This window comes from Ptychodera flava, chromosome 8 (genome assembly GCF_041260155.1).
Source record: "Ptychodera flava strain L36383 chromosome 8, AS_Pfla_20210202, whole genome shotgun sequence".
Taxonomy (NCBI): Eukaryota; Metazoa; Hemichordata; class Enteropneusta; family Ptychoderidae; genus Ptychodera; species Ptychodera flava.
The window spans coordinates 35,018,002-35,041,921 of NC_091935.1; the positions used below are offsets into that span (position 1 = coordinate 35,018,002).

General features: G+C 35.8%; 1 protein-coding gene across 1 annotated transcript in view; it reads left to right on the forward strand.

Annotated features, from left to right (window-relative positions):
* The window catches only part of LOC139139163 (adenine DNA glycosylase-like), a 53,773-nt gene that overhangs the window by 11,552 nt on the left and 18,301 nt on the right, over nt 1-23,920 (forward strand). The window lies entirely within an intron of this gene.

Genomic DNA, 23,920 nt, shown 5'->3' on the forward strand with positions numbered 1-23,920 from the left:
TGGAAAAGGTTAGACACCAAATATTTATTTTCAATTTCACAACCCCTACACAACCTCACATCCTGGCTTTCTTTTCCAGTATGAAGCCATTATTATAAGTTGGATTGAACAATCAGCGTCAACCAACTGCGATTACTGAATTCTACACTGGATTATCTTTGAAGTTGTTTTCATGCAAAAAGTTCCATTTTCTGCACCTCTCAATTTTGAATTTCATACTACGTAACATAAAAAGTAGGATGATGTAAGGCCAATATAGCTTCATGAAGACTGCCTAATGGTGGTATCAATGTATACTGTATATTTATTTCATATGTCAAGAAATGGTGTTTCATTGTAAATCAAGAGGAGCTCAATAGCAAAAATATTCTAAATATTGGTCAGTTTGCCGATGGTTTTAATTAGTCTTTAGTTTAAAACAGACTTTGTGGTTGAGACATATTAGGGTACTTGCTCCAATATTTTCAACAAAGAGTCTTTGGTATTGATTTCCGTCATGAGCAATAACATCAGATTTTTACAATGTCTCTGGTACACTGGATTAATGGAGCAAATTCATGTCAGATAGATTGTGTTTTCCCAGTGTATTAGACCTTTCTGTGGCATTGTTACAGCATATGTTGTGAATATATCTGACAGGGTGACTGAAAAATTGGGGTTGCTCTCATGTCAGACATCCAAGCATGTGTTTGTCTGAAACCAAGCACACAACACTACAAACCAATCAGGAACTGTCAGTTGGAGATACACTAAAAGGGAACTATCAGTATCGCTCTCCACAATAACTCCGCATGTGTCTTAATGACTGAAGGTGACTTTCTTCCTCCAACTTGTAAGATTTGTGCGTCACATAAGGATTGTCTCATCAGTTTTATGCTTCAATGATTGTTAAGTCTTGATAATCCTTGTATGGGAATCTCAATGTTATCGATCTGTGTGCTGTAATGTCACTGGTCTTAAACAGTAACCAAGCAAGACATTGTTTTAGAAAAGATCAAAAATGTATAATGCAAAACAGCTACAGATTTTAATTACGGTAATGGATTTATTTAAATATCACTTTCATGTAGATACAGGTAATCCAAAGCCCTCGCTGGGTGCTTTGACACTTGAAATTAATGAGTGAATAATTTTTATCATTTGAGAATGAAAACTCCTTTTTACCTATTTGGGGTTAAAAGTTCATACTTGGTAATAACAAATGAAAAATCTGACGAAGAAATATGACAGGCACTGGAAAAATAAACCAATAACTTTTCGCACACCTGGATCATGAATTCAAAAGAAAATATATATTCAACAGTATATTAGAAATTTATACGTGGAAATTTTGTGGTATTTTCTAAAGCAATATCTTAACATTCTAATTCAATACTTTCCCATGACCAGAGCAAGTAATGTCTTCAATGTCAGGAATCATTGTACATGTCAAAATTTAAATTTTTCCAATTACTTTGCTTTCCCCTGAAGCATAAATATGATCTTTCCCCTAGAGGGCAGTATTTGACCAAGACCATTAAATTAGCATGTTAACCTTTGATCTCTATAACTTTTCTCCTTTTTCTGAAGTAGTTGTTGCTTTCACCAAGTGAACTTCAGTGTTCTTTCATGATAAGAAGGTGGCGCTTTTTATTTCATTCAAAAGATCACAATGTATCAAAAAGAAATGCTGCCATCACTGTGGAAGAAATTCTTCAACAGAAGACATGTGTGCACCTCTATTCTATTTTTCGCCATATGCTTGTTTCAAAAGTTTTGCTCTTGATTTTCTACATTTACATATAGCGTCAACAAAGGAACTTCAGTGTTAATGTCAGTATTTTAACCTTAATTGATGTCCAAAGAGAAATGTTAAAGTGATATTTATATATATTGAATTGTCCCATCTTCACCAAGTTGTCCAGATGAACAGAAATTTTTCCAAGGTAAATAATGTCTGTTTGCCCAAATACCACACAAAAAGACCAAATTTGATATTACACCTTGCGCCTTATCAAGTTTAATCATAGACAGTCGAGGGGTTCCCCTGTACTGTCTATGTTTAATCATGTCTGTTTTCATCTGTTAGAGTAGAATTCTACCTGTCTAGATTCATATTGAGGGGCAAGAACACATTAGTTGGGATAAAAAGTACATTCATCTCTGCAATCCACTGGTAACTTCACTGCGGTTTAATTCTCAGTTATACCAAGTCTATGAAACCCATCTTTCATGCAGCTTTCAGGCTGATATATTTCAACACATTTCAGATTCAATTGTAGTTGTACAGGGACCCTTAAATTGGTTCAAGTGTTTCCCTCGAGGCAACCGATGGCCCTTGTACAACTCCTAGACATCTAGAACCAGGCTTCCTGTTGACTCAACCATTAACCTAAGCAATGCTGTCACCTTGGCTGTGGATAACTGACATCCAGAGCGATGATGTCCCAGCTACTGACATGTCAGATGCCTTTTTGCACTCACAAGTCTCATGACACCGCAAAAGATCACGGTGCAAAAGTTCAACATATTGCCATTTCTGAAGTAATAACCTTTGAGTATACCTAGCAATGCAGAAAAGTAAATCCAAATACCATGTTATCTGAGGAAGTTTGATTTGAATTCCTACATAAAAGTATATATGTAATACAGTCAGATGTGAACATGGAAACAGCATCACTCTTATCTATCATTGGATTTGCATGTCAAAAGTCACCTTCAGGACATTTTATACACCCTAGCTACTAATGCATAGCTATAAAATGAAGAAGTGAAAAAGTGGGCGCGAAATGTGACAATATTGACGTTTACTGGTACTCTGAAGTCATATGTCACAGCCAGTTTACAAATTTTATTTCAAACAAATCATAGATCAGCGTACATATTCCTTTTTTTTATATCAACGTTGAGCTGACAAACTGATTTTGCGCAGTGACAGCAATCTTGAGAGTTACACCCTGGACAAATGGAAATGAATGAATGTCATTTCTCTTTCAATATCACAATGTCATATTAATAAGTCAATGTCATGGCAACTATCCAAATGCCACGTTATTTTTTGATGATCATCTATGAAAACTTGTTCCTGTTCGTGCATCATGCATACCAAAGAAACTAAATATTTCTCCTCACTCTCAAGATTTCAACATCGCATCAATCCAGGTAGCCAGCTTGAAGGTGTTTTTCATGCTACTTTGTATGTTGCAATCATTGTATCGTTGTCCGTACATTTCTTATTATGGTTTTGGATTGCATGGCTACTTTAATCTATCAACAATCTACTTGACCTTGCCAAAGATGTACGCATTTATAAGCAGAGTGTTTTGACTATTTTGCACTGATCATCATCGTTCTTGTCAGATTTTGTGTATATTACCAGTGGGACTCTCAGAAAACTACAGGGATTAATACCAGTTAATAGCTGATAGATAGCTGTCAGTATTTCAAAGACATATAGTGAGAATTGGATGGACCCCCCCTAGGGAGGACTGTGAACACTGTCTTGTCATATTATTAATCCGTTGATCAAAACTCGGACTATTGCTCATCCCAAATTATATCTGCTACAATGGCTGTCTCATTATAATGGTACATCAGGACATTGAATTCACCAACAGAGTTAAGTGTTAGCCGAAATAAATAAGCTTTCCATCTTTTGGGGAATTCTCAAGGGGGTTTGTGTTCTTATATCTGACGTGGCCCTTGTACGCTGAACTACACACAACAATAGAGAACCTCGATGAATAATTGAAATGACAGCATGATCTATCAATGTAATTATTGTTTACACAAGAAATAGAGTTTTTTGCCCATTGATGTTTCCATGCTGACATTGTGAGTATCAGATATTCCACATTTGAGACTTAATGACACCATGGATTTACTTTCTTGCCAGGAAACTGATGACTTCGTTTCCTGGGGCAAGGGTAATCTCGTTATAAATCCATACAAAGCAATTTATTGGCATGGCTCCACAGGTGATTGGGTAAAGTGATGCTCTCTGTTGTTTGTGCAAACATTGAGACGGATGAACTTCACTTTCTTCCTTTGTTTATGTTACATTGTTTTTGAATGGCGCTGCAGTGTCTCAGATTGGTGTATACAACTGTAATGTCAACAGTCAATGTGTGATTCCCGAATGAATCCACCTGAAGTGAATGAAGAAGACGTACATTATGTTTCATGTTGCCTTGATGAAGTTGTGGACTTCATCAGTAGGATCTTGACTTGTTGAAAGCCCTCTGTACCAGTTTGGCATTTAACCTCGACTTTGCAACACTTAAAGTGAGTGCTGTCTGGTTCAAGCCTTTACTTCCACCCGCCGCCGTCTATTTTGGGAAAATCCATTTTGTACTGCACATGTACCGTCATATATATGACAAGCAATATGCTTTTGTTCCTACTATGTACAGTACAGTCTTTATCGCCACAGTGTGTGGCTGCCAGATCGTGATATCTGAACAAACAACATTTGCCATCGACTCGCCTTTGGGTGCAATACAGATTATTATTACATTGCCCTCCTGTGTTCAACTTCAAGGCAATGATCAGAATGGTTGACAACATGGAAGGGGAGGCTAAGTCTTGAAAAGGACACTACAGATACCGCAAAGGGATTTTTTTAATTTCATTTCAAGTGAAAGGCAATGCAACAAGCGAGGGATTCTGACTTTTAATGCGACTACAATGAGTCATTTGTTTGGGACAAAGAGGACATACATGTATGTATAGCACTATCAAGCGTTTTCAAAATTTGTCATTTACAAACAAAATTTATAAGAAAATACTCTTTCTTAAATCAAACTTATAAATACCAACCTGTATGAATGTTTGATGCGAATGGAAAACATATATATCTCTATGACTTCCTCAGGTTGCAGATCTCAATAGTCATGTCTCTTTCATGGCACAGCATCTCTTTGATCATGCTTGCCGCACTGTGGAACTTAATTTCAACAGCGCCAATACTATGTGCACAATCATCATCAGAAAGCTTCCATTCATTGTATCCATACTGAAGGTATATGGAACTCTTGTGAGAAAATCAATATAAGTTAAGCACCAGTCATGTGAGATTGATTGCTACTTAATATGCATAAAGTTAGGCATACCCAGTATATGTACCGTTATGCAAATTCACTATTAATTTATATATGTATATAAATATTTATAGATGGCAAGCCTCTAATATTTTTGTAGCAAATTAAACGACCTAATTGCCTTGCTATGTAATTGCAAAATTATGTATCTATTTTTAAGGAAACTTAATATAAGGTTCCCATGTATAATTTTATTGTAGTCACGATATATAGATTTAATATCCAAATATAAAGGTGAAGTGATAAAATTTATAGAGCAACTAACATAGGCTGATTACATGGAAAAACTAATTGTGTCCATGTAATTGCCCCATCAAATGCGTTTGGCTAAATGTATATTGGCCAACTGCAGCCAATAATTCATTGAGGTGCAACGAGTAATTAGTCATGACCATACACAGGATATTATAGATTCAGAAACATTGATGGATTGAGTTTCTTGTTGTGTGCATCTGTCAACAAGCCTTTTCACGTGTTAATAACTTCCATTTGTGGATTTTATGGAAGGACAAACATACTCTAATGCACGTGTGTCAGTTTGTCTTGTGAAACTCTCATTGATGGCTACTTGTGTTGATGCACCGTACGTCAAGATAGTTCATGTTATTTTTAACAATGATAAATTGACTGATTTGGCAAAACAGAAGTTAAGTTACATTTCATGACGAGACAAGTGAAGATTGTTATTCCCTCCAAATTCATGACCAAAATACTCATTATATAATGCTAAACCTCGCCATTTTGAACACTTTCAGATCACATTGTATTGTTCTTTCATAAAAAATGGAAAGCCCAGATACGTACAGTGCACCAGCCTCTACAGATTACAGTATCTTGTAGAAATATTTGTTCGCTGTCTTCATTAATTTTCTGATACATTCGTTTTTTTGCATATTTTTTTTCAGGGGGGAGGATTATGTTCTACTGGGTATTTCCTTTCTGTAGATTAGTTCAAGTTCAAGATGTAATGTACAGAAATGTTAAAATGATATTGATTTGATATTTCTTGTATTATACAACCATGTTTTTTTTAATATTAGATGGGAAGTATTACAGCTTCTGTTTAGTTAGTACACTGTAATAATTAATCTCAGTACGGAGTCAAACTTCTGGTTTCTAACACAAACATAAATTCCAATTTTACAACACAGTCCTTTCACCAATAAATCTTCAAAGGGCGCCCTCATACATGCATTAGTGGCATCAAAAAAGCTCTGCATTTTCAACCCTCATGGAATATTTTAATTTAGGAAAGAATAGTCATGTTAGGATCAAGTTCTGTTAAGATAAATTTCATTTCATTAGTGACATCAAACCACTTTGACGGGAAATGTATAACATGAGCGCTGAATCTGTGTTGATTTATCACTACGTTCATTGTAGATTTCTTTTACACGTACTGCAGTGTCAGGATTTATGCATGATTTTCTGATAAGCAAAGGAAATGAAAACAAATTTTGCAAGCTTTATGTGGCGGTATCTTAGACATTTTTCACAATGATGTGTGAGATTTTCCTCAAGGTTTTAAGGTGCAGGTAATAAAACACTGCTTCAGCACATAATTGATGTGTGTTCATAATGAGAGGGAGGGTCTCAGCTTGTCATGTAAATTAGCAAACAAATTTTACAAAGCTCATCCCTTCATCAAGGATGACATTTAAAATGTCCTGTGAGACATCATGCAGTAATCAAAGTCATTGATCAAACTTTAACAAACAAGATAATATCTACACCGAAACGACAAAGATTTGACAGTCTGAGATGCCTGGTATTGTAAAAGATGTGTCTTTCTGAAATGGCGTATTGTGCTACGCTCTGACAGACAGCTGATATCCAAATACAAGTAAAGTAGGATATTCTATGACAACCTTTGCAACAGAAATAGTGTTCCCCATCACAGTGAAACTGAACTCTTTCTGCTGTGATTGTGAAAAGCAGCTGATATCTAAGCAAAAGCAAAACTGCATTCTCTTTCAATCACCAGGGACCTGTCTTGTATGTATACGTATCACATACGTGTCAAAGATATAGTTTCACATCTCGTTCAAGACCAAAAGCCATATTAACCGCTGACACAAACATTAATCACTGTTGTGTTTGTCTTTCTTAGTTTATTTCATTGCTGATCATTAATTAGGAAGTATGTTCGTAAAGAATTTATAATTGATATTTTATTATTGTAAATTGAGATTTGTATCAAGATAAACAAAAAGACATGCTGTGTTTGCATTCTGTCGCTGCAAATGAAAGGCAGTTTACTGATGTAATTAGAAAAACATTATTCATAGTTAACTTTGAATTATGACGCGAATATTGCCACTACCCTCATCACATTTCCAATAAATCATTTTTTTTTATTTTTTAAAGCGAAGAAAACTGTCAAACTCTATGAAGGATCTTGTTTATTATTCCTGCCCTATCACCAGGGGAGAGCCATGTCATTTTAGAATGACTTGTAAATTGCAACTGGATTCCAATTTAATCATTTTCTTGCTTTCAACTGCCATTTTTCCCTCAGTAGCAAACTACCATGACAATTGTGCTCAGTGTCAACAAAAAATTATTTCAGTTTGCATACTGTATGATAAGAAAATTTTTTATTCAAATTCAAAATTGAAAAACTGTCAATTTGTTATTTCTATCTTTCTCGCCTGCTTGCTTATGGCTTTTGAGGGAAACATATACGGTCTAATACACTACTGGACAGTTGCATTCAGAGATCTACCTGAAAGCTAACATCTAACTTTGCATACCAACATCACATCATCAGTAACGCTTCAATCCAGCCCATAGCCATAACCTGTCAGGCGTAACTAACAACCCAGCTCAACGATCAGTGGATAAAAGCATAAAAAAGGATCAATTGAATCGGCGAGAATTGAAATTTGACGTGACGCTAGGCCTTGACAATGGTAAATCCCTGGATGTGGATTTGACAGTCATGGTCAATAGAGCAATGCCCCAGATGATGTAGAGTTAATGACTTGTGAGAAACATTTTTTGTAAAAACTGATTCATACTTTACTGCCTGACTCAGTCAAATTGAATCTTAGCACTGTCAAATATATCAAATTACAGCAAACATCTAAATGATGCCACACATTCAAATTGCTTGCATGTCACTGTACTGTATATAGTACCTGTACATGTATTTTGAAACCTTTACAAGGTTATCTGCAAGTTAGATTTGATATTATTGTGTTCACTGGTTCATTCGATATACCCAATTTGTGTTGTTGTCATAGCATGCATCTTAAATAATGACAGATCTGTCTCTTAAAAATCAAAAGAAATCAAAGAACTTTGAGAAGCATGCATTGTCATCTACCACAATTGATTTTCCCAGCTGACATCATTTGATATTTTCCCCCAAAATCATAAGATAGGTTTACGTGTACTCTTTTTTTCAAGTAGATCTTTGCAATATTTGAGTCTACCTTTAGCATAGGCTGTGTTACCAGCTGGATGTGAACCTATCACATCCTGTAACCATCCATTTTACCATAAAAACTGTAGACATTAATCATACAGAGTTTGCAATTTACCTACATGACAGCATAACGCAGTAGGAACTCATCAAAATCAAGAGCAAGTACATAATTCATATCAACTGTGAAAAAAGAGAAGAGGAAATTTAACTGAAAGATGGTGTTGTGAAGTTAATGTTGTTAGCACAAAAATCCATAGTTATTATAGTTCTCCCTCTCTCTCAATTTTTCGCTCTTTCTTCACATGTTTTCTTGGACATCTTGTCAAATCATTTGCAACTGGATATACATGTAAGCTGCTTTACTGACCAAATTAATCACACAATTAGCAACCATGTGAAGGTGTTGAGTATTGAACTCAACAGACTTATGATCGTGTCATGTTGCATGCCACTTTAAATTCCAGTCACGGATTGATAATTTTTCAGTGTTTTACATGTAGTGAAACTAATGAGAATAAATGGGATTTTCCCCACCCAATAATTATATTCTGATGGGGAGTTCAGAATTTGAGGGTTACTTCCGTTGCCATGCATGTGCAGAGCTGTAATAGTGTTTCGTTGTATTTCCATTCTATGGATGAATATTAAGCAGTCTTTTTCTACAATAAATTCTCACATGAGCTCAACATTTGCACGTACCTGATGTGCAAATTTTACAGTATGTTCAATATACACAAGTTTGTGGACAACACACATGAATTTTGTTGATGTGATACATTCAAGCTGTTCAGGTAAGACAGTCAAAAGTGAGAATTGACTCATTTTGGCATTCAACTTAGGTGCTGTGTTGTGTGGACAGATGCTAGCACAACACAGTGAGTAGACAAATCGAAGCCAAGATACCAGCCAATCGTGTAACTGTGTAGTAGTGTCACCGCATTGCATAGAGCATGTGTCTGTGGACAAAGTTTGACTTGTCAAAGTTTTTAATGAAGCCCACCTAGTGTCTCTATTTTTAGCTCCGCTGTCAGCGACGCAGAGCTTATCAAATAGGTTGATTATCCGTCGTCGTCCGGCGTCCGTCGTCGTCCGTCAACAATTGCCTTCTCCTCTGAAACCACAAGTCCAATTGCTTTGAAATTTTATATGCAGTTCACTTGGGGTGACCTCACTTCAGTTTGTTCAAATCATGGTGAAATTTGCATTATTGTATTTTTGGGGCATTTTTTGGTGTTTTTGGTAAAAAAATCTTCTTCTCTCAAACCGCTTGTCCGATTGCTTTGCAATTTGATAAGCAGTTTACTTAGGGTGACTTCTGTCAGATTTGTTCAAATCATGGTGAAATTTGCATATTTGTATTTTTAAGGCAATTTTTGTCATTTTTGGTAAAAAAATCTTTAAAAATCTTCTTCTTTAAAACTACCGGTCAGATAGCTTTGATATTTGGTACATATGTCCCTAGGAATGATCTATTTCAGATTTGTACAAATTGTGCAGAAATATGTAAATTTGCATTTTTAAGGCAATTTTTGCCATTTTTGGTCAAAAAATGTATTTCTCAAAAAGTACTGGTGTGATAGTTTTGAAATTTGGTATACAGGTTTCTATAGATGAACTAAGTAATATATATTGAATTTCTGATGAAATCTGTAATTTTGTATTTTTGGGGCAATTTTTGCCATTTTTGGTCAAAAAATGTGTATTTCCAAAAGTACTCATCTGATAGCTTTGAAATTTGGTATACAGGTTCCTAAAGATGAACTAAATGATATTTATTGAAATTATGATGAAATTTGCAATTTTTATTTTTGGGGGCAATTGTTGCCATTTTTGGTCAGAAAATTTTATTCTCACAAATCTACTCATCAGATAGCTTTGGTTGACATGTTCTTAGGGATGATCCGATGTGATATATTTAAAGTATGATGAAATCTTCAATTGTGTATATTTGCAGCTTATTTTAGCGACTTTTTTCTGGCCACTGCATTTAGCTATCAAAGATTTCTACCTTCTTCATCAACATGTGTCAAAAACAGTTATTCTCTACATAAACACAGCGGAGCTATATCGGCCGCTAGGTCGCTTGTCTCTATTTACTGTCATATCTGAGCAACTTGTATGTCTTTAATCAACAGAACCTGAATGTGTGTGTGTCAAACCAAAAAGTAAACACACTATATGCAACTTGTAAAACTCTGGAAAATTCCCTCAAAAATCAAATATTACATTTTTTGTTTTGATTTTCAAAAACAAGTAATATTGTGAAATTTGCTCCAATAAAAAGCAATTTATCTTTCAGTGGAAAGACAATGCCAGACTGCCTACTTTTTTCTGCAAATTTAAGAATTTTGACAAAAGTAATGTGAGTTTTTTAAGTTTAAACAGTACAAGATAACAGATGATACTGCTTATTTATGAACAGAGTAATAACACTACACTGTGTTGTTTTCTGTCATGTCCAGCAAAGTGATCATAAAATTGAAATTGAAAAAAGATATTGATCCATTGAAATTTTCGCATGTTATTCCATTCTTATTTGACTTGAAAAAGCACATCCCATAAAACCTTGATGGGCTTGTATTGGTCTTTCAGAAGAGATCTGTATCAAGGCAAGGTAGTCGGATTTAATCCGAATGAACGTAAAAAAAAATCGTGAAATGGAATTGCGCTGGAAGGAGTAACGGATGTAGTTACCATGGTTTATTGATAATGAGGACGGTTGCATTTGTGGAGTCGTCTGATCTTCAATTAATATTTATGGCGTTCTGCTTGTGTAAAAACTCACCGGAGTAATCGTATCTATTATTGCATTGCATTTATCATAAATTGATCAATTAACCCCTGGTCGGCAAGTGGTGCCATATTTGTGTGGTATTACCAAAGCTAAAATACATACAGACGTGTTATTAGATCCCATATGTCAGATGTCAGGACGTTGTCATGATCGAGGAAAAAGAAAAAAAAAGAAAAATGTGTTTAAAAATAGCTACGGAGAGTGATCTGAAAGTTACTAAGTATGTCTGTGTGTGTGATTCTGAGATGTGGTGTATCCATAGATAGAGGTTAAGTGTTGCTGCGGTTACACCTGCTGTCAATGCATACGTGTACATCAGCATTCAGCGTGCGTGTTTTCATCTTGTAGTGAGCATCTTGACATTTTGGTTTGGAAGTCAGAAATCCAAGACCCTTTCCACAAATCACACCATCTTCACTGATATTGAGCCTTGAACACACTTAGCAGCAAAGAAGTGCTTACGAAGGCAATATATGTGTGCTGTGCCATGGTTTCAAATTACCAGCCTCTGACATCTGACGAGTGGCAAGCCATGTATTCACTTATGCATCATCAGATTCAATTGTAATCTCCCCGGCTCAATGTTGAGAAATAATGCGCGTTTCCTGCTCACGCTTATAAGCGGTAAGGAAGTGCCAGGCTTCACGTTGGTACAGGTCACTGACAATTTATGATCTGGTGATTGCAAGCAGTATGAGATCAGACATTTCTGTTGACACAAATGAGCTTCAAAATCGATGGCTTTCCAGACGGAAAGTGGCACCTTTTTCCTGCCGGGAAAGTGGACTGAACTCCATGTGTATGTAGAAAATTCAATGGTATATTACATGTTGCAGTTTCTTCAGTTCCTGTGATGCATATTTTATGTATGTCATACTGTATGTGCAAGTTTGAAAGCAGGGTACTTGCCACCTTGTCTAACTGTAACTTAAATGAAAGTTTCAATATTTTAGCAAAGTTTGCATTAGTTGTGTTGTAGTATGTACACATACATGTACAGTATGATATGTGCTGCAATGATGGAAGTAGTGCAACCCGGAAGTAGAGTGTGAAACTTTGTAAATTTCATTAATTGTTCAAGTCTCATCATCTTAAATTGTAATGTTCAATTATGCATGATTATAGTCAATTTTTTTCCAACTTGTGAGTGCATAGACATCTCGGTAGCAACATGCACATGATAACAAAGGTGAAACTATAATTTATTAAATGAAAGTTCTAGGTGGGTTTTCAAGAAATGTGAGCGTTTCAAAGGACTTGTACCACTTTGCATCTTGGTATATGTGTCATCCAACTGATATGCATGTCTTGTTAGTGATGTCAATCTCGGCTGGTAATCTGCTCCTTGTAACTGGAGATAATATTCTGTCTTCAGAAGGGAAGCTCCATGTGTCTTGATCCTGGCCTCTGTCGTTCCGTTCTTTCTCTCTTAGTCGTACACATGGCAATCTGATGTCCAAATCAGGTTAGTTTTGGTATGATTCAGAGGAAAGTAATGATAATTTCTTTAGCAGTAGCAGGTGGTGTTGAATATAATATGCAAATGATGTAATTTTCAAAAGTAGATGTAATTTTAGAGCAATTGGTTTATGAAGTAGCAAAAATATCAACATTAACTCTAAACCCCTCAGCTGGCATGATACTGAACTTAATAACATCAACTGATTCACTGTCACCAATCGATACAACAAGTAATTAATGCAACGTAGATGTGATAAAAAACCACTGTATCTTGGCATAACTACAAATTAATTCAGCTACATTACAGCATACATCATGTAACAACCATTAAACTCATTAATGAAAACAAATTGCACTTTTTTTCGGCCGCGCAGGAAATGAATATTACTGACACTAGAATTGACCAAGACGCTTTAAAATAAATATCGCTGGCAATGATTGCCTCTCTGGGGATAATTTTATGGCCAGTGCTCAGCCATGTGTGTAAATATCCAATCCTTAGGGTTATAAGACATGCAAAATCTACCAGAATGAGAAACATCAGATGTGTAGAGATTAAATAAGGCATACATTGAAATCAAAGATCATATGCATGGCGTTCTCTCAGTTACCTAGTGTGTACCCAAAGTAAATAAAAAGTTGTTCCGAAGTTGAGCAGATGTAAGGAAAAGGTGATTTATTGTTGACAGTGTTATATCCATATGATTATTGCAGCTCGGTAATGTCTTCTGAGTTAAAGATTGCACGAAAGCTTTCATGATTTCCACAGGGAGCTGCTGACCTGCCGCGGCACCCTGGAGGAAATTACTGGCTATATATTAGTGTTTGTTTGATAGCATAGCAACACACACATACACACAAGTGTGACACTGATGATGTTTTGCAGTAAACTGGTGAGTGAGAGACAATATATTTTAGTTAGAAGTTATTCCTTTTCGTTTTCGTTGGTCACCCTAGCTGATGTTGAGATCAGGGCTTAAGCTGGATGTGAGGGAATGTGCTCACTCATCATCTGATTGAATCTCTCGGCAACGGTTGCCATGGCATCAATGACATACATGCATATTTCCTGAAATTGTGATGGATGAAAAAAGATTAGTAACAATGATACTAAAAAGTAATGACTTTCATCAAAATATGTATCGCTGTCATAAGTACCGATGCTCATACATGTTCATGAAAATTGTGTTTCACATTGCCACAGGGCTTGAGACAGAGCATATGGATGTAACACAGTGATCTATAAGACCATGGTAAACACACTGCCCACGCAGGTATTGAGTATAATCGCAGAATATTAAGGAACACAACATGTGGAAAAGCATTTTTGCTTTGGTTGAATTGGCAATGCTATAACTTCTCTATCCATATCCATAAACAGCCATCATGTGATTGGAACTTCACAAATGGCAAAAGAGGTCTGTCTCTGACAAAGAAGAATATAAAAGATTAGTAGATGGGATGAAATGAAACTTCTTGTGATGTCCTTCCCAACACATACATGTGCATATACCACATGTAGATACTATGGAAACCAAAGGCTCATCCATTTCAGACCAAACGTGTGTGTAGCTTTGCACAGTCCCTATTTGCGTGAGATATGTACCAGTGCTGAAATGCATGGAATATAAGTTGTTTACCATTATCAAATTGCTGTTGCCAAACTTGCACTTATTGCCAGCCGGTATCACATGGCCTGCTGTTGTCAGGAATTTATTGATGTTTATTAAACAATGGTGCATGAAATGATGATTATGAACAGTAAAAAATGAGTGCTGGAAGACAATTTCCTGGAATAATTTGAAAGTGATCACGAGTTACTCCAGACTCATGAAAATTGCCATTCAAAATGGAGTATAGTTGGAGTATAAATATCGGAAGGATGTTCTGCTGCCACAAGGAAATCAACTTTCCCCAATGATTGTTTCCTGTTTGCCGTTCTGCTTTGAAAACAAAAGTACAGTACAGCTTGGCACCGCATGCATGGGCTTGCACTGCTGTTCTGTATGGTTCAAGAAGGTGCCCTGCTATCATCAGGTATTGACATGTAACTCTGTAACATTAATCTCAATGTATTCTGTGGTGGTGGTGGTGGTGGTGGTGGTGGTGCAGCCTTCTTGACCTTCACCACTTTGGCTTTCTTTTCACTCTTGGATTTGAATTTAATGGCCATGGTGATCATTAACAGTGAAATTTTAGCAACTTTCTTCACAGATTCACTTCTTCCTCACATTTACACTGGTAATGCTTGCACTGAAGTCCTGCAGATTATGAAATCGTCTCGAAATCGACAACATAAGTGTGTCAAAATCCTCAGTACTGTGCTGAACCTGGCTGTTAAAGTACCCTTGTAGGTATAGTCCTTGCCAGTAGCTCTATAAAACAGTCAATGGTACAAAACATTCCGCCCATGACAAGTTTGCACAAAACTCTGTGTGATGCAGTGTTTCAGAAAAACTAAAAGTACCCCCCAACCCCCATGTTACATTGTACTTGCAGTAGAAAACTTGATATATCCGGATAAATGTACCTCTGTATTAAATTATTCTCCTCAGACATCGACACCAGAAAATGAAATGACTTTGTAATTTAAATGTAGCATGCCTTTGTTATCAATCAAAGATGTAAATCTGCCAAGGCATTCTTTTAAATTTCGCTTTCGGTGAATTTAATGATCCTCAAAAGAATCTTTCCTTACTTGAATCGTAAATTTCACAGAATTAACATTCATATTGAGTTCTGCAGCGCTGCTGACGTTTGACAGATTACTCGATCTGCAATGAAGCTTCTGTTTTATGTAATCACTTTGAGTTACGTGGATGGTAAATAGGGTGTTATGGGAAGAGGAACAATTACGCATAAATTTACATTTAATCTGAAATTATGCGGCAGATATTAATGACAAGGTTTGTAAAAGGATGCATGGTGTGGAGCCAGTGACGTCAGTCCTGAAAAGTGTAGAACAGAAGTTAATGATCTTTCAAGGCTTAGAGTGTCATCACAAGGTTTGCAGTTGAATGACCCTGTGACAGCTGTGAACTCTGTCAAGTTGAAGTTTAACAATCCCAGGATTAGGACAAATCGACTTCCTCAATAATCGTAAAATTGATTAACTTCCTGTGATAGAGTTAGGGACGGTTGCGCAGCGTAATCTTCCAGCTACATGTAGCTTCTTTGATCTCCATCTCTATTTTCTGACAGCATATAATCACACTTGAAGTGACAGTGGTGTGTTGGTTATAGTAGGGTCAAGCATGGAGAAGATACTCCCGACACATTACGATATTAAAATGCTTAGCCTCACATCATTGAATGTCACAGAGCAGTTACTTTCCACATTTGTGCTCCCCATGTAATTCACAGATCACTGCGTGAATCAAGCCCAGATACATTTCTTGCAGTCATTCAGTCTTGAAATGTGGTTTTCATCTAGTGCACTCCAGTGCATCATTCTATTGCATTCTATCTAACACTCCAGTCGTCCTTGAAAAATCTCAGTCCTTTGTGCTGTCTGTGGATCTTCAACTCCAAGGTATTTCAAAGATGCTGTTCCTTTCGGTGTCAGTTTTGGCGTTAATTACCGTGTTTCCTCTTAAAAATTGAAGTGGTGAACTTATTTTATTCATGCTATACTTGGGATATTATTTGAACAATTTCGGCAAGATTAAACATAAACATATTGATGGCTACACAAATTTCTGTTTTTATAGTGAACAAGATATTGGGAAAACTAATTCTTTTCTTTTCACTTTTTTGAAGGGACAAAGTCGGCCATTTTTCATAAATTTTGTTTGATACGAGATAGTGTTTGACATGTTGAGAGATACTGAATGAAAAGGGTCATCATGCATGTATTCGACCCCAGTTTTAGACAAATGAAATTAAACCATCGCGAAAATGAATTAATGGTCATGATCAATAATTCATTTTCACATTGGTTTCATGTATTGTGTCTAAAATTTGGGGTTGAATATATACCCATTCATTATCTCTCAACATGTCAAACAATATTAAGGTAGCTAAATACCTTTTAGACACTTTCAGATTTTTATTTTTTTCTCAATTGAACACGTCCCAAACCCCAATAAAGTATACATTTTCTGAAAGCCCTGATATAGAGCTATCCGACCAAGCACAGTACACGGTCATTATTTGCATAAGAGTCACGTGACAAGCATTTTGCTGAAGCTTCAAAAAACTGGTTTTTCCCGCCTTCTGCAAACACGCTGCAAGATTTCCGTTTAGAATTTCTTCATTGACAAGCCTTGACAATATCCTTCAAAACCGTGTCTGCGATTTTTTTCAGGAGGCTCCATTCAAATTATATGGCGTGATAATTAAAATTCCTTGAAAAGCACCTTCATCTAACACCTTTAAGAGCGCATTAAAAAAAACAAAGGCATATAAAGAAAATCCCAGACACGGTTTTGAAGGATATTGTCAAGGCTTGTCAATGAAGAAATTCCAACCGGAAATCTTGCAGCGTGTTTGCATAAGGCGGGAAAAACCGGTTTTTGGAAGGTTCAGCAAAACGCTTGTCACGTGACTCCTATGCAAATAATGACCGTGTACTGTGCTTGGTCGGATATCTCTATATCAAGGCTTTCAGAAAATGTATACTTTATTGGGGTTTGGGACGTGTTCAATTGAGAAAAAAATAAAAATCTGAAAGTGTCTAAAAGGTATGTAGCTACCTTAAGTAGTATCTTGTATCAAACAAAATTTATGAAAAATGGCCGACTTTGTCCCTTTAATTGTTTGATTGCCATTTTGTAGGGTATTGTCAAAGGGATAACTGTAGCTACTTTTTATGACTTCTACAAAAGTTTTCTGAGTAAGCAGGCAATTAACTTTCGTGATTTGTACATGTTTTTCTAAAACTGAAGATAAAATATGGTCGATCTGATTGCATACACTGCAGGTCATAAACCATACAGATTGTATATGTCACATTTAGAGTATGGCGTCTGTGTGATCTTTAAGCAATAGACGTGACTTCATGGTAGAGTCTGGACCAAGATTGATATTGCTGTGTATTCAAATGGATACAGTCTCAGTAATTTTACTTTACTCTGCAGATATTAGCCTGTTTGTACCAAGTTAACTTTCTGCAAGTTCTAGAAGAGTGAAAAGTACGGCTATTTGTAGTTTTTTAGCTACTATAGACTATAGTCTATAGAAGCTATTGGGATGGGTATCCGTCCAGCGTCCGTCGTCAGTCTGTATGTATGTATGTATATATGTATGTATGTAGTATGTATGTCCGTTTGTGAGGCGTCCGTCCACTCAAATATCTTGAGAACCGCAGTACTTACTGATTTGATATTTGTTGTATAGATGAAAAATATGATTTTGAGAAACTTTTTTTTTTAATTTTTTGATATTGTTGAAAATAGGCAAATTAATGCCAAAAAAGGTGTTTTTGGTAAAAAATCTTCTTCTTAATAACCGCTGGTCAGACAGCTTTGTTATTTGGTATGCAGGTCACTAGGGATAACCCAACTTAGATTTGTTCAAATTGTGATGAAATATGCAAATGTGTATTTTCCAGGAATTTTTTTTGTCATTTTTGGTCAAAGTTTGACTTACATTGTATGTAATTCTTGTACTGTATAAACCCTATCAATTCACCCAGAAAAAAATAATTGATATGATTTTAGATAATTGAATTAATTAGGAAATCATCAAAGCCAAAATAATTTTAGTGTGGAATTATCAGAAAGTTCAACTTTTTTGACAGTTCATAGGGAATTGAGGATTAAAACATGTAAAGGCAACTTTCCTGAATCCCAACTTTGATATATTCTGAACCACCATTTATGTTATCTAAAAGAAATTGCTCATAATAGTTTGTCATGATAGGGTGGTCAAATAAATAGAGGTAGAGAAAGTTCTAATTTCCATTTATGGTTGACTTGGTACTTTTTGTGGAAAAAAATAGAGTGGTCAATTAAAAGAGTGGTCAAAGTGATAGGGTTTTTATGGTAAATCTGGGCTGTAAGATTCCTCATCTGCTATTTATAGCACTTATGCAATCTGTGTAAACAGTGCAATGAAAGTGTAACATGATTCCTTAAAATGCTTTTGATGACCTTGAACTTCTTAAGTTTCAAACATTTGTCTCTTCAGTGTGCTTTCTCTGAGTACGCACAGTCTCAACTTATTCAACAGGACTTACTTACAATGTTAATTTGAAAGTTAAAATGTGCTTGGTTAGTAGGATGAAAATACTGATATTAAAAGATAACCAGCTCAAGATTCTTTATAACCTGACAGATATGCTGTTTTTTTATGACGTAAATCTTGATTTAAGCAAGTCTTGTTTACTCTAATTAGAATGTAATTAACTCTCGTTTATTTGCTATTATAGACTAATATAGTCTGATGAAATATGCAAATCTGTATTTTTACAGAATTTTTTTCCATTTTTGGTCAGGCCATCCTGAAATGAGCTATCAAAGATATCCACCTTCTTCATCAATACATGTGTCACAAAAGGTTATTCTCTACATAACACAGCAGAGCTCTGTCAACTGTTGAGTCGCTTGTTAGTCCCCGCGGACGAAGTCCGGCGGGGACTTATAGATTGGGTCCCGTCCGTGTGCGTCCGTCCGTCCGTCCGTCCGTCCGTCATCAACAGTTTCACAGACACTGCTGAACCAATTTTGTTCAAACTTGGCACAAAGGCATAGCACTATGACCTACAGATGCACATCGATTTATTTTGCAATACGATCCAATATGGCCGCCAGACGGCCATTTTATTACGATTTTTTCATGTACAGAGCCATAACTCAGGCATGTTTCAACCGAGTTTATTCAAAGTTGGTACAAGGACAATGACCAATGTCATTTATATGCATGTTGATTTTTTTTTTGATACGATCCAATATGGCCGCCAGGCGGCCATTTTGTTTTGATTTTTTCATGTACAGAGCCATAACTCAGGCATATCTCAACCGATTTTATTCAAAGTTGGTACAAGGACATTGACCTATGTCATATATATGCATGTCGATTTGTTTTGTGATACGATCCAATATGGCCGCCAGGCGGCCATTTTTTTTACGATTTTCCATGTACAGAGCCATAAGTCAGGCATATCTCAACCGATTTTATTCAAAGTTGGTACAAGGACATTGACCTATGTCATATATATGCATGTCAATTTGTTTTGTGATACGATCCAATATGGCTGCCAGGCGGCCATTTTGTTTCAATTTTTTCATGTACAGAGCCATAACTCAGGCATATCTCAACCGATTTTATTCAAAGTTGGTACAAGGACATTGACCTATGTCATACATATGCACATTGATTTGTTTTGTGATACGATCCAATATGGCCGCCTTGTGGCCATTTTTTTTACGATTTTCCATGTCCTGAACCATAACTCAGACATGTATCAAGCAAATTTAGTTAAAGTTGGTACAAGGACATTGACTTATACCGTAGTATACATATGTACTTCAATATAAATATGTACTTTGATTTGTTTCTCGATATGGTCCGATATGGCCACATGGTGGCAATTTTGTTATGGTTTTTTTCATGTCGAGAGCCATGACTCTGGCAAGTCTCAACTGATTTTATTCAAAGTTTGTAACTGGACATTGACTTATGTCATACATATACATGTTGATTTTTTAAACAGTAAGATCAAATCGCTGCGTGGCGGCGATCTTGTTACGATTTTCTCATATACTGAGCCATAACTCAGACATATTTCCACCAGTATCATTCAAAGTTGGTACAAGGACATTGACATATTTCATACATATGCTCGTCAATTTGTTTCATGTCATTTAGCAGTATCATGTCAATTATTGAACTTTCATAATTAGGCTGATATGTCAAGAAATACTGCATCAAATTTCATGAAACTTTGTACACATGTTAAGCTCACATTGCTTTAACAGTGAAAAAGACATTTATCAGTGTCATTTTAATTAATTTGTAATTGCATATGTAATGAACTTTCCTAATTAGAGAGATATATCAACAAATACAACGTCAAATTTGATGAAACTTGATACAGATGTTGATCTCATAGTGTTGTAAATACTGCATTAAACTTTATGAAATATGGTACCGGTGATAATCTATTAGTGTTAGGATAGTATGAAAAATGTTTTGCAACATCCTGTCAACTAATTCCCAGTTGACTCATTTAATGACCTTTAGGATAGTGGCCTACATTGGTTTTATGTTTTCATCACCATGGAACTCATTCTTGGCCATTGAGTGCCATCTGTATCAAAGTATTTTTATCACAGGACCTGTAATCAAAGTACCCATTAGCAAGCGGGGACTGTGTCATCAACGATGACTTGTTTTTTCAAAACCGCTGGTCAGACAGCTTTAATATTTGGTTTACATGTCCCTAGGATGACCTTAGTGAGATAATTTCATACACTCAGGAAATACTTAATTTTGTATCCATGTCTATAGTAGCTTCAGGGACTTTGGCCCTATGTTTTGGGGTTGAAATTGCTGTTACTTTTGATCAATTCAACCTAAGTTTGTGCACACAATCGTATCTATACATATACCTTTGAAGCACTGTCATTGTACAGTACTGGTCGTAATCACACTAAATTTTTAGTGTGAAAGTTTGAAACTTAAAAAGTGTATGTAACAGTTTTACCTTGGCGCTGCATCCTTATCAACAAATTATAAATCTTTGGTACATTTTCACCAATTACTTTCACAAATCATCTGATGATTATGGTAGCATGCCCACATTTCTCAAATTTATTTAATCTTGGACTCTAATTTGAACCATCAAGTTGAACGTTATGATTTTCTCAATAGTTTTTTTCTCGAAGGAAGATTGTTTGTATGTACGAGTTTAATGTAACACAACAATCTTTGAGTGGGATAATGACAGTTGGCTTGAAATGGCCAGCTCTGCCTCATGTCACAACTGATCTCTTCATATTATCCGCAATGTATTTTTACATAAATCTGCGAAAATGTTACCGGGGTTATGTAGAATGATAAACACCCAATCAACAATACTCGGAGCAAGTTTCAAATTGCATATTAATGACATTGTGGATTGACCCCAGGGCAGGAGGTGATTGTTAAGTGCCTCTGGGGAAAACAAAAATGAACCATTAATGCAAGAAATGTGATTGATATGATGGTAAATTTTCTAGATTATTGTAATAATGTATTTCCAGTGCCGGAGAGAATTATTGTACCTAGGATAATTAGAAATCTAATGACAATTGAAAAATGCCTTCGCAATCTAAGTCTTGACGATACTTTCCCAGTGGCAAAGGAGCGTAGAGATTTTAGTGATTGCTCTTGCAATTGGCGTAACATTGATTTTTGTGTGTGTGTTTGGTTTGATGGAAAAATCAATACGCAGCAATTAGTAACGCTATTTGTAAATTATCATGAGATTAATTGCTACGCAGTGTGCAAGAAAATTAGTTCCAGCCTAGTAGACTAGTATTGTTCTAGCTTTACATGCTGGCAGCGTTCCTCTTATCATTGTTTCTGTCAATACGTGTCAATTTTTACACAATATTTTGATATTTATTCGACTGGTACTTTGCATATTGACTTGATGAACATACTTCTTTCATTTGTATGTTTTTAGCTCCCATAGCCATATGTATATATGGCAATGGAAGCTATTCTTATAGGCTAGGGAAATGTCTGTATGTATGTATGTCTGTATGTCTGTATGTCTGTATGTCTGTGTGTCTGTATGTCTGTATGTCTGTATGTCTGTATGTCTGTCCGTCAACATCAAAAACTCCAAAACCGCTGCACATTTCATCTTGATATTTGATGTGTACATGGATGATGGGCTGTAGATGAGATTTTGTTCAAATGAAGTTGTCATTGCCAAAAATATGCAAATTAGTGCCAAAAAAGGCGTTTTTGGTAAAAAATCTCCTTCTTCATAACCGCTGGTCAGACAGCTTTGATATTTGGTATACAGATCCCAAGGGATAACCCAACTTGGATTTGTTCAAATTGTGATGAAATATGCAAATCTGTATTTTTAAGGAATTTTTTGTCATTTTTGGTCAAAAATTTATTTCATCAAAACCGCTCGTCTGACAGCTTTGATATTTAGTATACAGGTTCCTACAGATAAACTTAATATGATATATAGAATATATGATGAAATCTGCAATTTTGTATTTTTGGTGCAATTTTTGCCGTTTTTGGTCAAAAAATGTGTTTCTCAAAAACTACTTGTCTGATGCCTTTGATATTTAGTATACAGGTTCCTAGGGGTTCTCTTAGTGTGATATAGTGAAATTTGATGAAATCTTCAATTTTTGTATTTTTGAGTCAATTTTTGCCGTTTTTGGTCAAAATATTTGTTTCTCAAAAGTTAGTCATGTGATAGCTTTGATATTTGGTATACATTTTTATACATAATTATGATGAAATCATCAATTTTGTATTTTTGCAGCTAATTTTGCCATTTTAGGTCAGGCCACCCTGCAATGAGCTATCAAAGATCTCAACCTTCTTCATCAATACATGTCACGAAAAGTTGCTCTCTACATAACACAGCAGAGCTCTGTCGACTATTGGGTCGCTTGTTTTTTTCAAAACCGCTGGTCAGACAGCTTTAATATTTGGCTAACAGGTCCCTAGGATGACCTTAGTGAGATGATTTCATACAGTCAGGAAATACTTAATTTTGTATCCATGTCTATAGTAGCTTCAGGGACATTGGCCCTATGTTCAAGATAATGCGGTGATTCAGTAAGCATTTGAAATGGTAAACTGTATTTGGTGTTGAAATGCGGTAAAAAATAATGAGAAAACATAGCTAAGGTGATTTCAGCAGGTTTGGTTTCCAACAAATATATTCAAAGTTTTTTTCAATGTTAAAGAGTCCTGGCAGATTTTGAAAAAAATCCAAACAAATGTCAATAAAAAAATCAGCCACAGAAGGTTTCGGGTCAGTCACAATCAGGGTGCGCTAGAGTGTGTCACTTAGGTCAAAATTTCAAGTTCATGATAACTGTCCAGTTAAACAATATGTTGAAAGGTTATGGCATGGGGCATATCTTCCTAAAATTTGGTGAAGCAAACTTCATTAGTTTTACCACAGTGCACATTGTTTTATATGGTCGACGCAGTGTCACGGACGCTACAGAAATGTTGTACATGAAACAC